The 18,187-nt window shown below is 37.0% G+C and overlaps 1 protein-coding gene across 1 annotated transcript in view; it reads left to right on the top strand.

Moving 5' to 3' along the window:
• LOC136831189 (uncharacterized) overlaps positions 1 to 18,187 on the top strand; it is a 159,644-nt gene that overhangs the window by 17,191 nt on the left and 124,266 nt on the right. The gene's annotated exons all lie outside the window — the stretch shown is intronic.

The following is an 18,187-nucleotide window of genomic DNA, read 5'->3' as shown; positions in this document are numbered from 1 at the left end:
TGATAATCCACGAATTTTATCACTGTTTTGTGTTTGCGGTGTTTGAACATTACCGGAAAGAGAGTATGCTATAAATCAAGGCAGTTTTTGCATGTAGGAATTCTAAATAACCTGAGATGAGGTTACTGTATAATAACCTGAGATGAGGTTACTTATACGAACCAATTCTCAGTAGGCCTAACTGTTTGCGAGGCGCATTCTTTGCGCTATATTTTTAAATTCAGGCAGGTTTTATCTTTTATTTTCATGTCCTTTATCTTTTTGATATTTTCTTATTTAAAGATGAAGAGCCTCCTTTAATTTAAAGAGATCGTAAGACGTATGATTATTTATATTTTGGAAAGGAAAGATGATTGTGAATCCACAAGTTTCCGAAGGTCTGGTGACTGTGCTATGTCTTGTCACCCTTGACTGTTTATTCAGTAAATCAGTTTTTAAAACAAGCCAGATCTTAAGACCTCCTAATAAAAACATTTGTCGAGTTAAGTACCAGTTACAAAAAAAAATGTGCATTATTTCCCCATATTAAAGTTTTGCCTCGATATGAAACCAGAATGGACACTTCATTGTTTTCTATAATTTTGTTTTTATCTTTTGAATTTCCACTGTCACGAGAAGGGCAATGTGGAATAAGAATACAATGAAAGTTTTATTTTTCTAGCGTCGCTTCTATCAATATCATAGGTATGTACTTTAATGGCTGCATCAGTGACCTTGTTCCGTCACGCCAGTTTCATCAGTGACCTAGACCAGTCCATTAGTTTCTTAAACAGTCCATTAGTCCTGTCAACAGGATTGCATTTTTGGGTGAGTTTTGTGAGGCAAATGTCCGTTTGACCCCAGAAAACGCAATCTTGTAATTTGTTTGAAATAAACAATCATTCATGGATGAGTGTTGTGATATAATGGGATAACAGTCAGTATAGCAATATCAGTCAGAATAGAAATCTTGTAGGATTTCCCTTGATACATCAATCATTGATGTATACAGTTTTGTATAGCCCGGAATACATTCCATCTTGTTCAAAATTGGCTGATTTTCTGACAGTCTTTGCAATGGATGTTGCCCTTGTGCACCTCATACACGAACTCCAGATATGTTTAATTCTATATCCAGTGTTATTCTGGAAAAGCTGCAACCCCTTTCGTTCTTTTTACTGTACTGCCTTTCATATTCTCTTTCTTCCAACTTACTCTGCACCCTCTCCTAATAATTGATTCATGTTGCAAGTGCGAGATTTTCCTCCTGTTACACCTTTCAAACTTTTACTTTGTCAATTTCTGTTCCAGCGCTGAATGACTTCATAGGTCCCAGTGCTTGGCCTTTGGCCTAAATTCTATATTCAGTTCAATTCAGTTCAATTATATAGTAAACCATTTTTCATTTTAGTAACTTCTTGTATGTGGATCTTGAGTTGCATTCAAGATGCATCATTTTTATCTCTGTTTTCCGTATTGCAAGATGTTCTCCCACTTTTACTGTTGGCCTTATGTCTGCATCGCATATCTGTCTGACTACTTGTTTATGTATGCATGCAGATGCATCATGACTGTGCATGTGTACGAATAAGGAAGTGAGATGGACCGAGAGACGCGCTTCTCTAAGCCAGCCTGCTAGGAGAAAGTCTTTCCCAATATCTCTGATGTGTCTTCTCAGTCAGATGTGACCACACTTTTTAACTTTTCTTCCTAACTTTCCACGGGGAAATCTAGTGGCAGCACGTGTGACTGGTATTTGGTTGTCCTTTATATATTATAGTTCTGTCTGACCAGGAGTTGCATTAGGCCACGGTGTGGAAAGACTGTGCATTAGACTGTCAGATTGTAACAAACGTATGAGTCTGACTGTCCTTCCGTCCATCTGGGAGATGTTAATTTTGCATTGTATCATTACTCTGGCTGTGAGCCATGATCTAGGTCGAATCTTAAAGGGGGTTAGTTTCATTTATGCTAACGTAGCGACGTGGGTTTTTGACTGATAGGCTTTGGTAAGATGGTAGTATTCCATGTGATCTCTCTCTCTCTCTCTCTCTCTCTCTCTCTCTCTCTCTCTCTCTCTCTCTCTCTTTAAAACGATACAAGTTCAAGTCTGAATGGTGAATGTCGATTTGCTGCAAAAAATTGTGAGTCTAATTTTTTCTATGTTAATGTAAATCCTGTTTTGCTAGCGTTAAGCTGATTAGGGGATAAGTGCTTTTCACTTTGCGTTTAGTCGCATAAACAGTAAAAACACCAGTTTTCCTAATATAATATTTCATGCTTTAAGAAAGAGAAATCTCTCTCTCTCTCTCTCTCTCTCTCTCTCTCTCTCTCTCTCTCTCTCTCTCTCTCTCTCTCTCTCTCTCTCTCTCTCTCTCTCTCTCTCTCTCTCTCGTAGGGGCATTACTTAACGTTCTTTGCAGCGTGCCTTCGGCCCCCTAGCTGCAACCCCTTTCGTCCCTGTTATTGTACCTCCATCCATATTCTTTTTCTTCCATCCTACTTCCCACCCTCTCCTAACAATTGATTCAAAGTGCAACTGCTTTGAGGTTTTCCTCAAGTTACACCTTTCAAAACCTTTCACTGTCAATTTACGTTTCAGCGCTGAGTGAGCTCAGAGGTCCCAGTGCTTGGCTTCTGGCCTAAATTCTTTATTCAGTTCAGTTCAGTTCAGTCTCCTGAGGATGCTGTGTAATCAGAACCTCAGATTGCAAGCGATGATGCAATGCATTACTACCCCAAAACAGTTCACCTTGTACCTCTGTGTCTCTTTCTGTGTATTCTGCTAGTGTAATTTCTTTCAGATGAACACCATATTCTTCGGAGGCTTCAATTTCAAGCCAGTGACCCCTTTAGGCTTGTTCCGTATGAATAGGTTTTACCTTTTGCACAACAACAACAACAACAACAACAATAATAATAATAATAATAATAATAATAATAATAATAATAATAATAATAATAATAATAATAATAATAATAATAATAATAATAATAATAATTTATAGAAATGAGTCACTAAACTGCTGAAGAAATCCACAATGATGTCAGTGTAAACATTATTGAAAAAACGCACACACGAACATATAAATGTATATATCTATCTATCTATCTATCTATCTATCTATCTATATAATGTTTCAATCTATCTATCTATCTATCTATCTATCTGTCTATCTATCTATCTGTCTATCTATCTGTCTATCTATCTATCTATCTGTCTATACATATATTTATATATTATATTTAATATATGTTTACACTGACATGAATTTACATTTCCTCACCAATAATAATAATAATAATAATAATAATAATAATAATAATAATAATAATAATAATAATAATTATAATTATTATTATTATTATTATTATTATTATTATTATTATTATTATTATTATTATTATTATTATTATTATTATTATTATTATTATTATTATTATTATTATTATTATTATTATAGTAGACAAACTCGGCTTGCTTCTCGTTTCTCCCAAATGAAATTAGAGATAAAAGAATAAAGATAAAAAAAATAGTCGAAGACGATAATTGCCGTAGACCGCCACATTCGACAACTTTCAAATCTCGAGAAAACTTCTTCCTACTGAGAGAAACGTGGAGGAGGAGGAGGAGGAGGAGGAGGAGGAGGAGGAGGAGGAGGAGGAGGAGGAGGAGGAGGAGGGGAGGAGGAGGAGGAGGAGTAATAGTTTGTGGTGTGTGATTCTCTCGGTCTGGACGTTATAAGTGAAAGAGATATGATGGTCAAGAAGAAGAAGAAGAAGAAGAAGAAGAAGAAGAAGAAGAAGAAGAAGAAGAAAGAAGAGCTTTTAAAAACACTTTGATACGGATTTTGCTTCCCCGGATGTGGGGCAGTGGTGTGTGTGTGTGTGTTGTGTGTGTTTGTGTGTGTTTATAATTACACCTCGGCTTCAGATGCTCGCTTCAGTGGGCTTGAGGCACGCAGGAATGCAGCTGTGAATTGGGGAGAGATTGCGTGTGTTTTTTTATGTCTATGCTTTTCTACCTGTCTGTCACACATGTATATTTATGTCTATGTATATTTGCGTATGTATATGATTATATATGCATACATATTATATATAAATATATATATAATATTTATATATAAAATTATATATATATATATATATATATATATATATATATATATATATATATATATATATATATATATATATATATATATATATATATAAAATATATATATTTTTATATTTATAGTATATATATATATATATATATATAAATATATTTTATATATATATAAATGTATATATATATATATACACATACATATATACATATATATTGTGTATGTATGTACGTACAATTAGGCGCCGAATATGGGTGTACAGCTCTCATTTCACGTTTGCTATATTCGTGGTTCACTCCTGGCTTTTATAGTCTATCATTTCTCCTCGTTTTGTATGGTTATATGTGTACCGGTGTTTACGGGGGTCAATAAAAAAGGCTGTGGGGCTTGCAACGTCATACTCTACTCTTCTACCATCACCCTATGTAAAGGGTAGGAAGGCTCAAGGCAAAAAAAAAAAAAAAGACTATTTGCAATGTTTTAAAAATCATCTTGGCAACAGTGTATAGAGAAAGGAGGATTATAATACTACTGGAAATTCGGAAAGAACTATGCAAACTATGCACGGGGATTCGTAATCGTTATTTTACATATACAAAGGAGTTTCTCCCGCGTTATGCGCTCTTAATCTATCAAAGCATCAGTGTGACGTTCTCGCAGTAAAAGGAAGAAAGTCCACTTTGTAGCCATTATTATACCTCCATTTCTTCATTCTTTCTTCAGTCTTGTTCTCCAACCTATCTCAGTACTAATTCTTAGTGTCACTGTTTGGTTCTTCTCGCAATTCCACCTTTAGATCCTTTCACTTCATCGCCTTTTATTTTCGGGATCTCTTTTATCATGCTGTTCATCCACTCCGACTTTCTCTTATCACTGTTTTATGAGCTGGATGGTCGAAAGTGGCCCAGTGATTGGCTTGACAGCCTAAATTTAACATATCAACCAATCAAAACACAAATAGGTCAGGTCTCCCCTCAAAATATTCTTGGAGATTGCGCAGTTCAGCCTCTCTCTCTCTCTCTCTCTCTCTCTCTCTCTCTCTCTCTCTCTCTCTCTCTCTCTCTCTCTCCAAGACCTTCATATTTTTCATAATTCAACTTTAATATTAAAATGTTTACATAAAATCTCATTCACCTCTATCTCTCTCTCTCTCTCTCTCTCTCAGGACTTAATATTTTTTATAATTCAACTATAACATTAAAATTTGTACTACTCTCTCTCTCTCTCTCTCTCTCTCTCTCTCTCTCTCTCTCTCTCTCTCTCTCTCTCTCTCTCTCTCTCCCTCTCTCTCTCCCCAAGGCCGTTATATTTTTTATAATTCAGTTATAAAATTAAAATTTGTACTCTCTCTCTCTCTCTCTCTCTCTCTCTCTCTCTCTCTCTCTCTCTCTCTCTCTCTCTCTCTCTCTCTCTCTCTCTCAGGCCTTAATGTTTTTTATAATTATAAAACAAAAATTTGTACATAAAATCACATTCGCCTCTCTCGCTCTCTCTCTCTCAAAGGCCTTATATTTTTTATAATTCAACTATATCATTAAAATTTGTCTCTCTCTCTCTCTCTCTCTCTCTCTCTCTCTCTCTCTCTCTCTCTCTCTCTCTCTCCTAGAAGCAGATACATCTTCAGCAATCTGTCGACCTAAAATCTTAAGAGACTTCTGCTGATGATGATGATGATGAAAGATGCCTTTAATGACCAGTTCATAACCACTCCAGAAAACCCGTCATTACCGCCATACTCTCCCAGATCCGGAAAGAAGAACGACAACTCGGAAACAGAGGACGGTATAGAACCGTCATCACCGCTGTCGAAAAATTGTCAATTTTGGTCGCGGGAATCTTTCCTAGTTCGTTTTCTGTAAAAGAAAACTATTGTCTGTCCGTCCGCACTTTATTCTGTCCTCACTTTTTCTGTCCGCCTTCAGATCTTAAAAGCCACTGAGGCTAGAGGGTTGCAAATTGGTATGGTGATTATCCACCCTCTAGCTTCAGTAGTTTTTTTTTTATTTAAAGTTAAAGTTAGCCATAATCGTGCGTCTGGCAACGATATAGGACAGGACAACACCGGCCCGTGGTTAAAGTTTCATGGGCCGCGGCTCATACAGCATTACACCGAGACCACCGAAGGATAGATCTGTTTTCGGTGGCCTTGATTATACGCTGTAGCGGCCGTATAGAAAACTCGATCGCGCCGAAGAAACTTCAGCGCATTTTTTTCTTGTTTTAAATCGTCGTTCGGACGTCCAGTCTAAAGGCTAATGGTCGTAGAGGGATGGAGGGGGGTGGGGAGGGGGACGGTGTTCTAGGCTGAGGGAAGCAGCGATTGTTATTGAAAGTTTTAATTTTTTTTCTTTCGTCTTAAGGTGCATAGGCCTAGCGGATGGGTAGGGAAGAAGCGTATATATATTTGTGTGAGAGAGAGAGAGAGAGAGAGAGAGAGAGAGAGAGAGAGAGAGAGAGAGAGAGAGAGAGAGGCTGAACTGCGCAATCTCCATGAGTATTTTGAAGGGAGACCTGAACTATTTGTGTTTTGATTGACTGATTTGTTAAATTTAGGCTGTCAAGCCAATCACTGGGCCACTTTCGACCATCCAGCTCATAAAACAGCGATAAGAGAAAGTTGGAGTGGATGAACAGCATGATAAAAGAGATCCAGAAAATAAAAGGCGATGAAGTGAAAGGATCTAAAGGTGGAACTGGGAGAAAGACCAAACAGTGACACTAAGAATTAGTAATGAGATAGTTTTGAAAACAAGACTGAAGAAAGAATGAAGAAGAACTGGAGTTAAAATAACGACTAAAAAGTGGACTTTCTTCCTTTTACTGCGAGAACTTCACACCGATGCTTTGATAGATTAAGAGCGCATAACGCGGGAGAAACTCCTTTGTATATACAAAATAACGATTACGAATCCCCGTGCATAGTTTGCGGTCGCCGTGAGCAATATCGGCACATTTGATGTGACATGGCGGCTGGTTTAATATGACGTTAAAGCGGCTCTCTCCTTACTGAAGCAACAGTTACTAACTCTTTACACAGATCAGCTTCTTCTTCTTCTTCTTCTTCTTCTTCTTCTTTTAGAAGGCGTGTATTTTGGTTAAATGTTTTTCTTGATTATTCTCCCAGGAACGTAACTGGTTTTCCTTCCTGTTCGTCTGTGAATTATGCCGTATATCTTTATTTTTGCTTCAAATTGTATTCTTATTCTCCACCTATTTTTTTTCAGCTTGGAATTGGAATTCTAACGCTTGTTGCTCCCTGTATGGCAAGGACAAGTTATAAACCCTTTTCTAATAATAATAATAATAATAATAATAATAATAATAATAATAATAATAATAATAATAATTTAAGAGGTTGAACAACTGTAATTCAAACTCGACTGGACGGCCGTTCTGTTCAAGTTTATTAATAATAATAATAATAATAATAATAATAATAATAATAATAATAATAATAATAATAATAATAATAATAATGTTACTTCAGCTGGGTGATTGAAAACTAAACTGGGTTTTGCTCATAAACTAAGCTCCTGTAGGGGGGTAATGCCGTCAGTGCTCCTCACGCGGTGCACTGCAGGCATTACTTAAGGTTCTTTGCAGCGTGCCTTCGGCCCCTAGCTGCAACCCATTTCATTCCTTTTACTGTACCTCCTTTCATATTCTCTTCTTCCATCTTACTTTCCACCCTCTCCTAACAATTGATTCATAGTGCAACTGAGAGGTTTTCCTCCTGTTACGCCTTTCAAACCTTTTTACTGACAATTTCCGTTTCAGTGCTGAATGACCTCGTAGGTCCCAGCGCTTGGTCCTTGGGCTTAAATTCTGTATTCTGTTTGATTAGATTTAGTAATGTATCAAGATATGGAATTAATGACTGATAAATCTCCTGAGGATTCCTCTTTGCAAAATTTGTCTCTAAATCTACGAATAAAAAGGACGTAATTCTCTTGATCGAATGATGTAAGTGACCAATTGTTACTGATAACTGGTTAGCCATGGCCGAGATTTGCAGTTCAGGTTTTTCTTGGACTGTCGAGATGAGATATTTAAAAAGCGGTTTGGAGATGAAGTTGCAACTTATATTTGGCAAGCAAATTCCTGAGATGTGTGCTAGTATTGCACCAGCCCCGGTTTTTTTTTTTTTTTTTGCCATCCCTAGGTTAGGTTAGGTTAGGTTAGATTAGGTTAGGTTTGGTTTGGTTAGGTAAGATTAGATTAGATTAGATTAGATTAGATTGGAACAGAGATAACAAAAGAATTTGGGTGTGGGAAACATATTGAGATTATTTTCAAGAAAATTCTATGGTTAGTTTTTAAGATATGGCGTCCCGCTTTTTTCAGGGACCTCCCGGTACTCGGTTACATCTCGGGAAAGTGCATCCGGGAAGTGTGAGAATGCAACACAGGAGTGAAAGTGCAGTACTTACAATGTTGAAGAACGTTATGTGTTTATGTATAAAGCAGCTGTGAAGTTGTGGAATTTTGTTGCACAGAGATCACATCCTTGATTCTGCTACAGGAAACGAGGGAATTTTATATCTGGTATTCCCATTATAAGAAATTATTTGCCATCTCAGTGCCTCCTATACGAAATAATAGTATTTCTTTATCTTCCTCTTATATTTGCCTTGTATTAAATACCGTACGACTATTGTAAGCACTTTTGGATATATATTTTATAGACTTCAAATGACAAGATAACTTTACTTGTAAATGTCACATTAATATATCATTATCAGACCAATCTTGTTCCACTAATTTGTTTTTGTCAGGAATCCGTATTTTGTCACATGCAAAGGCTAATATTATGTAAGTAAGGGGATGCTTATATATAGACTCTTTACTCCAAGAATCTATTCCTCTCTGATAGATTCCTTTAGATACGAAGTCCGATCACTGATCTATGATGACAGGGTGACAGTGTCACTGATACCGTTATTCATAAATAAGACGATAATACAACTCTAAAGCATAATGACGTTAGGTATTTCTGATCTGTTTTGCTGTTTATGTATGTATTGATGTATTCCTTGATGTATTTTTAATTGTTAATTTTTCTCAGTTTCGCGTTGTATCTGATATGTGGGACCTTGCTTTTATTAGTCAATGACCTTTCAGGCCGTATTCCGTATGAATGTTTATTAATTTAGAATTATATTAATAATGATTTTTTTTTTTTTTGCAAAAAGTAGGACTACAGAATGATCGACTCTACGTTGGTCTATGGCCTAACATTTTCAGTTCATTTTTTCTCCATATCTAAAGTCCTTTTCGTAGTTTCTACCTTATCGTAGTACCGTGCTTTTATCAAGCGATTTTCTCCGAAGAACACCAGATTTAACATGATGTCTGTGTTGTCCGCGATCGTCATATGCAGTATATATTTCCATATATCGGTGTACTGGCCTCGATAAACCCCGTCCCGTTAGTTTTCGTATATCCCTCGACACACTGTCAAGTAGCACTCGCCACGTTATGAAAAAGCGATTACGCCAGGTAATGAGGACCCATAGACGCTTATCACGGGCCATTAGATACAATTAATGAGGTGCAAGTGGGTCGTCTCGACTCTCACCTGCTGGAAGACGCGGGCCGTACAGGCTTTTATGACAAAGAATATGAAATCGATAACACAAACGATTTCCTACGCTTCTTCTGTGGAGAGTAAATGGGAGAGTTGGACTAAGTGCTTATATGTTAGTTTGCTGAGGTAGTGTTGTTGAATTGAATTGAATATAGAATTTATGCCCAAGGGCTAAGCGCTGGGACCAATGAGGTCATTCAGCGCTGAAATGGAGATTGACAGTAAAAGTTTGAAAGGTGTAACAGGATGAAAACCTCGCAGTTGCACTATGAATCAGTTGTTAGGAGAGGGTGGAAGTGAGATGGAGGAAAAAGAATATGAAATGAGGTACAGTTAAAAGAACGAAAGGGGTTGCAAGGGACGCTGCAAAGAACCTTAAGTAATGCCTACAGTGCACCGCATGAGGTGCAATGACGTCACCACCCCTCTACGGGGAAGGTTGTGTTGTTGAGTCTTTGGATTTGATATTGGTTGATAAGGTTGCAAGGTCTGGTACGGTACCAGAACCATTCAGCATGTCAGTATTAGAACTGGACCACCGTTGAAAATCAAACATGAGGATTATTGGTCCTTTCACCATAACTAAAATATAGGGACATTAAAAACGTCAGCACTATAATATTTGTTTATCTAGATCCTTGAGACGGCAGGTTAGCTCACCGCTGCCTCTATATGGTGTCCTGTGTCGTGCAGTGCCTTGTTCTTATTCAAATAGAGATTGTGTGCTGATTACAGAGCAAGAGCCAGTGCTGGCCTTGGCCAGATTGATTTAATAATAGCTACAACAACAACACTTTTATTTATACGTCCTTGATCGTAAATCTTTTTCGAGTGGTTAAAACAAACCCCTTTTAGCCCTAATCACTCTGTGATGTGTTTGTAGAAACTGAAATCGACCTTATTTCTTCTTCCCGAATTCATGAATCATCTCATCTTTGGGAATTCACAACTCTTCCAAAATTCTTAAATTTATCAAATGTAACTTCATCATATCCTCATCGTAATATCACCCGTCTTATTCTGCCAGCTCTGGCCAGAGGCTATTCCTAATCTTGCAGAACTGCAACATAATCTGACGAAATTTAGGAAATGCCGGAAGTCATACTTAGTAAGTCGTGTCCTTGTCGAATCCTCACTGTGGAAAACCACTTAGAATACTAAATATTCTAGTTTTATTTTTTGTGGTTAAGATACCGAGGTGGGCGTGTCTCTGCTGATGAACCTCTGTCACTGCAAGAAAAATGTGCCGAGACACTTTTGGTATGTGATGGCAGACCTGTAGTTTTTTTCATCAGGGAACGCAGAGAAAGCTAGAGAGTTCTATTCTGTCACTGTATAGTCCTGATCTGTGGGACTGAGAAGCTTGTGGACAAAGAGGTGGAGAAGCGGCGTGCAGTAGTATAATCCTTTTCTGATAAATGACAACACCAAAATCCTAAGCCTACCTTATTCGCAATCCTTCAGGGCAAATTCAGACAAATCCTTAAAAGTCTAATCCTATCAAGACCCTAATCATGATTGGTATTATTGGTAATATTCGGCTAATTAATCTGTCAGTTAGTTCATGCGGGCTTAGTTGAATCCTCGCCATAAATATTTGTCCTTTGCCAGTTCCCTGAGGTCATTTCAGAAATGCTTTCCTACTTTGTTTTCAGCCATGTACCCCGCAGCGGGATGGTGCCGTCAGTTGTACCTTATGCGGTGCACTGTAGGCATTACTTGAGGTTCTTTGCAGCGTCGCTTCGGCCCCTATCTGCAACCCCTTTCATTCCTTTCACTGTACCACCGTTCATATTCTCTCCCTTCCATCTTACTGTCCACCCTCTCCTAACAGTTGTTTCATAGTGCAAATGCAAGGTTTTCCTCCTGTTACACCTTTCAAACCTTTCTATTCACAATTTTGCTTTCAGCGCAGAATGACCTTATAGGCTCCAGTGCGTGGCTTTCGGCCAGAATTCTATATTCCATTCCATTCATCCATGTCTCCCCCACCCCTCCTATCCCCTCCTTCAGCATTCCACCTTGGAACTTCCTGGACCAGTTTGCTTCCTCAAGTTGATGCGCCCTTTTCGCATTCCTGAGGACACTCTCATATTGATCAGTAGGTTCCACTCCAGTTGTTGCTTTTATCTTCACGTTGGTTACTCTGCCTTGCCACTTGAATCTTAATATCTCTCTCAAGACTGATTAGTTTTCTGAAAAGAAAACTATTGTGCCGGCTTTGTCTGTCCGTCCGTACTTTTTTCTGTCCGCACTTTTTTAAATCCGCCCTCAGATCTTAAAAACTACTGACGCTACAGGGCTGCAAATTGGTATGTTGATCATCCACCCTCCAGTCGTCAAGCATAACAAATTGCAGCCATCTAGCTTCAGTAGTTTTTATTTTATTTAAGGTTAAAGGTAGCCGTAATCGTTCTTCTGGCAACGCGACAACACAGGCCACCACGGCCGGCTGGGAGTTTCATGGGCCGCTGCTCATACAGCATTATACCGAGACCACCCAAAGAAAGTTCTATTTTCGGTGGCCTTGATTATGCGCTGTACAGAAAACTCGCATTTTTGCTTGTTTCTAAATGCCACCAATTTCCTCTCCATCAGAACAGAGCTTTACAATGATTCGTTTCCACATGTTGGTCTGATCGTAAACTCATAAGTTCCTCTTTTAGTGTGTACAGAAAATGTATTATTCTACAGTGGTTTAAGCTCTTTCCAGCTGCTAGCGTGCCTTTCCATCTTCTCCTCAAATTCGTGTCTGAAGGATTCATCCTTTAAAACAATCGTACCTCAATGCTTAAATCTTTCAGCCGTCTTTTATAATCGAGAGAAGCAAAGTAAATTGCAGCGTCACGTGACACGACTGACTCGGTTTTTTTTGCCATGCTCCTAGGTTAGGTTAAGGTTAGGTTAGGATTAGGTTAGTTTCTGAAGTGTAATTTTACGTGTGGGAAACATAATGAGATAATTTTCAAGATAATTCTATGGTTAGATTTCAAGATATGGCGTCCCGCTATTTTCAGGGAAAGGTCTCGGTACTCGGTTACTTCTCGGGAAAATGCCTTCCTGCTACCCTTTGATTTCCATTATGAATTCACCTCTGTGAAATAAAAGGGTTGATCGATCAGTTATTTACCATAAATTACCGTAAAAAAAAAAAAAATAGAAATACGTGGGTGGTTTTTTTCCTCCCCTTCCGATTTGTATTAAGGATTTTTTATCATATCCCGATTCAGTTTGGCCATGTGGTGTGACTGGGGAAGATTGTTCTTTGAATACGTGTATCAATAGGAAATAAATGGGATGAGTTTATAATAAAATAATAGAATTCTCTCTCTCTCTCTCTCTCTCTCTCTCTCTCTAATAGAATTCTCTCTCTCTCTCTCTCTCTCTCTTCTCTGTAATAAAATAACAGAATTCACTCTCTCTCTCTCTCTAATAAAATAACAGAATTCACTCTCTCTCTCTCTCTCTCTCTCTCTCTCTCTCTCTCTCTCTCTCTCTCTCTCTCTCTCTGTAATAAAATAATAGATTTCTCTCTCTCTCTCTCTCTCTCTCTCTCTCTCTTGTAATAAAATAATTGATTTCTCTCTCTCTCTCTCTCTCTCTCTCTCTCTCTCTCTCTCTTGTAATAAAATAATAGAACTCTCTTTCTCTCTTTCTCTGTAATAAAATAATAGAATTTCTCTCTCTCTCTCTCTCTCTCTCTCTCTCTCTCTCTCTCTCTCTCTCTCTCTCTATTTGTAATAAAATAATAGATTTCTCTCTCTCTCTCTCTCTCTCTCTCTCTCTCTCTCTCTCTCTCTCTCTCCAAAGGTGTCAAAGGTGTTGTCAGTAAGCATTAAGCACTAGTTTGTGTTTTGCCAGAAAATTAAACCAATTTGCTGTGACGCTAAAGACTATCTACTGATTTCTTTCATTCCTCCGGTGGTCATCATCCGGTCAGAATCTCTCTCTCTCTCTCTCTCTCTCTCTCTCTCTCTCTCTCTCTCTCTCTCTCTCTCTCCAGAGCTGCGTGATTCATCAGGAATTTCCATAGACGACATTCTACACATCATATGTGTTGGTACATTTCCCCTTCAGCGGTAGAAGAGGTCAGAAAGGGCATTTACCCCTGACTCAGTAATTACGTCAGAACAGGTGACTGCCGTAAGGTTTGTTATTATTATATATTATTATTATTATTATTATTATTATTATTATTATTATTATTATTATTATTACCTCACTGTTCTAGTTGACAACAGTTCTGTTATTTTAATATATATATATATAATATATATATATATATATTATATATATATATATATATATATATGTTATATATATATATATATATATATATATATATATATATATATATATATATATATATATATATATATATATGTTATATATATGTATATATATGTATATATGTATATATATATATATATATATATATATATATATATATATATATATATATATACATGTATGTATATATATAAATATATTTATCTATTATGAACACATATCTATATACATATATATGTGTGTATGTTTGTGTTTATTCAGAAAAACTTGAAAAGAAACGTTATTACAAATTGTTTTTACATAAAAATGCACTTTGGTCTCATTGTTACCAAAGATCTCTCTCTCTCTCTCTCTCTCTCTCTCTCTCTCTCTCTCTCTCTCTCTCTCTCTCACAGGCGTCTAAACACCAGTTTCAAAATTCCATGCATAGGTCACAAAGGCATAATTTTTTTTTTTTTATAAAGGAAGATGTCTATCCATGCATCCCAGCTAGTGAGTCGAACCTAGGACCATCCACACACACGCACACACGCGCACACACACACACACACACACACACACACACACACACACACACACACACACACACACACACGAGATGGATTTGACCGGATGCCGTGAAGGAATATTACGAAATTCTGCTTCCATTACCTCCTCCAATATGTTTGTCACCCAACCTTTAGACGGCTTCATGAGAGAGGAATTTCCACTCGGACGGGTCTCACCGTTCCCGAATTAACCCTTTGAAGTTCCTCCCTTTGTCCCGCTTCCTGTCCAAATGGCTGGAAGGGAAGATTTTTCAGTCGTGAGTCTCGTCCTCCGTCGTGAAGATTTACCAGGAACTGCCTTTTTGAAGTTTGTGCGTTTTGTCCGTCATCCTGTTTGTGACGTCAATTTTCGAAACAAAGCTTTTGAATGTATGTTATATATATATATATATATATATATATATATATATATATATATATATATATATATATATATATATATATATATATATATATATATATATATATATAGATATTAATATATATATATATATATATATATATATTAATATATATATAGATATATATATAATATATATATATATATATTATATATATATATATATATATATAATATATATATATGTATATATGTTATGCTTACCTTCACTAATACTTGCCGTCATCATAAGGCATTTATTATTGTCGAAGCGAGCAAGTGGAGTTACACATGTATTTGGCGTGATTCATGGGCATGTGTGAATATAATAATATAAAAATATACCATTTGCGAGTTTAGTATATTTTCTTCATCTTCATTTAGTTTGCTGTTGCAGTCATTCCAGATAATGTGAAGAGGGGGACCACATGTTCACTCGCTCGAGATGAAAGAGTTATTTTTTGTTCGTTTCAGCTACTTCTTGTCTCTCAAACTTCACCTTCGCCGTAGGGGGTTAGTGCCGTCAGTGCACCTCATGCGGTGCACTGTAGGCATTACTTAAGGTTCTTTGCAGTGTGCCTTCGGACCCCTAGCTGCAACCATTTTCGTTTCTTTTACTGTACCTCTTTTCATATTCTTTTTCTTGCATCTTACTTTCCACCCTCTCCTAACAACTGACTCATAGTGCACCTGCGAGGTTTTCCTCCTGTTACACCATTCAGACTTTTACCTCATTGGTCTCAGTGCTTGGCCTTTTGCCTAAATTCTATATTCAGTTCAGTTAAATTCAGTTCAGCCAAACTTACCTGTACTGCGTGGTTGTGTTTACTTAATTCCACAAGTAGTCGCTTTGCAGTGTATTCCAGGTTCTCATGATGCTCTTGATAAGATTAGATAAACATTTATTAGTTCTATTGTAAAAGTGGAAAGGAAAGTTTCAACTACTATGATTTCTGCTTTTGTGTTATCGTAGTCTTCATTCTATGGTTTTACTTATACTAAATCAAAGCAGACTTTATTCAGATTTGATCTTCATTGATGGTTCCTTCTATTGAATGATTATGAGATTATCTCTTCCGGGTAGGATCAAGTGTTGCAAACTTAAGGCCTTTCTAGAACCTCGCCTGTTGTGGAATGGTTCCTTATCACTTTTTAATCAAAGTTTACTCAGGGAATCTCTTGGTGAACATTTTTAGTTTTCTGAAAAGAAAACTATTGTGCCGGCTTTGTCTGTCCGTCCGCAATTTATTCTGTCTGCACTTTTTTCTCTCTGCGCTTTTTCTGTCCGCCCTCAGATCTTAAAAACTACTGAGGCTAGAGGTTTGCAAATTTTTATGTTGATCATCAACCCTCCAATCATCAAACATACCAAATTGCAGCCCTCTAGTCTCCTCAGTAGTTTTTATTTTATTTAAGGTTAAAGTTAGCCATAATCGTGCCTCTGGCAACGATATAGGATAGGCCACCACCGGGCCGTTTTTAAAGTTTCATGGGTCGAGGGTCAGGCAGCATTATATCGAGACCACCAAAAGATAGATCTAGCGTCGGTGGCCTTGATTATGAGCTGTAGCGGCTGTACAGAAAACTCGATTGCGTCGAAGAAACTTCGGCGCATATTTTACTTATTTTCTTTTTTAGCCACATGGCTCTAATGCTTTCTGCTTTCTAATCAAGTATCTGAAGTATTAATATAATTTCTGTTCTATTAATAAAATTGGCATAATATACTACAGTCTTTTAGGCGTTAGAAATTTCATTTTTATCATGGCTGGATTCATGCTTTCTTCTCTAAAGATAAAAGTTCGTCAAGAAATGAATTACAGAGCACACTAATCTAACTGCGTGCATTCGAATGTCACAGCTGAGATCTTTCGGAATTTCAGTTTTAGAATGCAGTGCGGTCAAGCGCGTCTCCTGTCGGTGTCGATTTCTCTCGGAAGTGAAATTCCTCGGTCTCCTGCCTGCGTCGACTTTTCCTTTCTGAAATCACCGGAAAATCTTAGGAACTTTCAGCTTTCAGGAGAAGACTGTCGAGCGAGCCTTCATTATTCTTCTGGGAAGTATCAGTCGCTTTCATTTTTTTGTCAACAGATTTTACTACTTCTCTCTCTCTCTCTCTCTCTCTCTCTCTCTCTCTCTCTCTCTCTCTCTCTCTCTCTCTCTCTCTCTCTCTCTATTACTTGCAAACTGACTTTGTCCACTTCTACGGAAATATAGTGATAAAATTTACTCATTTCAGATCATAAATTACCATTGGTATACAGAAACTTCTTTGTAATATTCCTTTTACTGAACCTCCGTTCATATTGTCCCCTCCATCTTACTTTCAGCCTTCTCCTAACCATTGTTTCTTAGTGCAGCTTTGAGGTCTTCCTCCTGTTACACCTTTCAAACCTCCTTTCCTCTTAGTATCCCTTTCAGCGCTGAATGACCTCATAGGTCCCATTGTTTAGACCTTTGACCTAAATTTCATATTCCAGTTCCAATTCCAATTCCAGTTAGAATGAGATATATAAAAGTATAAATCAGGCCGAGTTGATCCCAATTCCAATTCCAGCTAGAGTGAGATATATAAAAGTATAAATCAGGCTAGACCATTCCATTTCTACCCAAATAAGTTATTTTCTTCTGCCTTTTCTCTCTTCTTTCTGAAAGAGAAAGAAAAATGAAAGTTGGAAGAGATTTCCGGATAACATTTTCAAAGTGCAGAGGTTGCATTGTGACGTGTGTATGGATGGAAGTCCTAATCCTTTTAAATGATAAAAGTCAGAGGAAGTTGTAGGCTGATCTTGCACAAGAGGTTTTGGAATCCATTTAACTTCCCGGAGACTTGAGAAAGGAAGTTGGGAACCTGTTAACTTCCGTGATGGTACAAACCTTATTGGTTCGGATAATCGGATTTTTAGGCAAAGAGCTCATCAGAAAATTTTTATGCTTTCAGTCATAGAAGGTTTTCAGCTAAAAAATAATTATATATATATAAATCTATATATATATATAATATATATATATATATATATATATATATATATATATATATATATATATATCAACTTCATGTTCAACTGCACTCTTTATTTTTTCTTTTTTGTAGAGTGGTACAGCGGGCACCCACATGTTTATGTATAAAATCTTATGTATTATTAAACTTCTAGTCTCGTGTTGCAGATATCGTTTGTATATTACACATATTTCTTTATTATTTTTTAATATGTCGAAGAATGTAGTTTCACCAATCATTAACCCACTAATTTTCCAGCAACAATTTAGCAAATCAGGTACATGAAAT

This window comes from Macrobrachium rosenbergii, chromosome 48, assembly GCF_040412425.1.
Source record: "Macrobrachium rosenbergii isolate ZJJX-2024 chromosome 48, ASM4041242v1, whole genome shotgun sequence".
Lineage (NCBI taxonomy): Eukaryota > Metazoa > Arthropoda > Malacostraca > Decapoda > Palaemonidae > Macrobrachium > Macrobrachium rosenbergii.
Note: the sequence above shows the minus strand (reverse complement) of the source record. Positions and strands in the feature narration are given on the sequence as shown.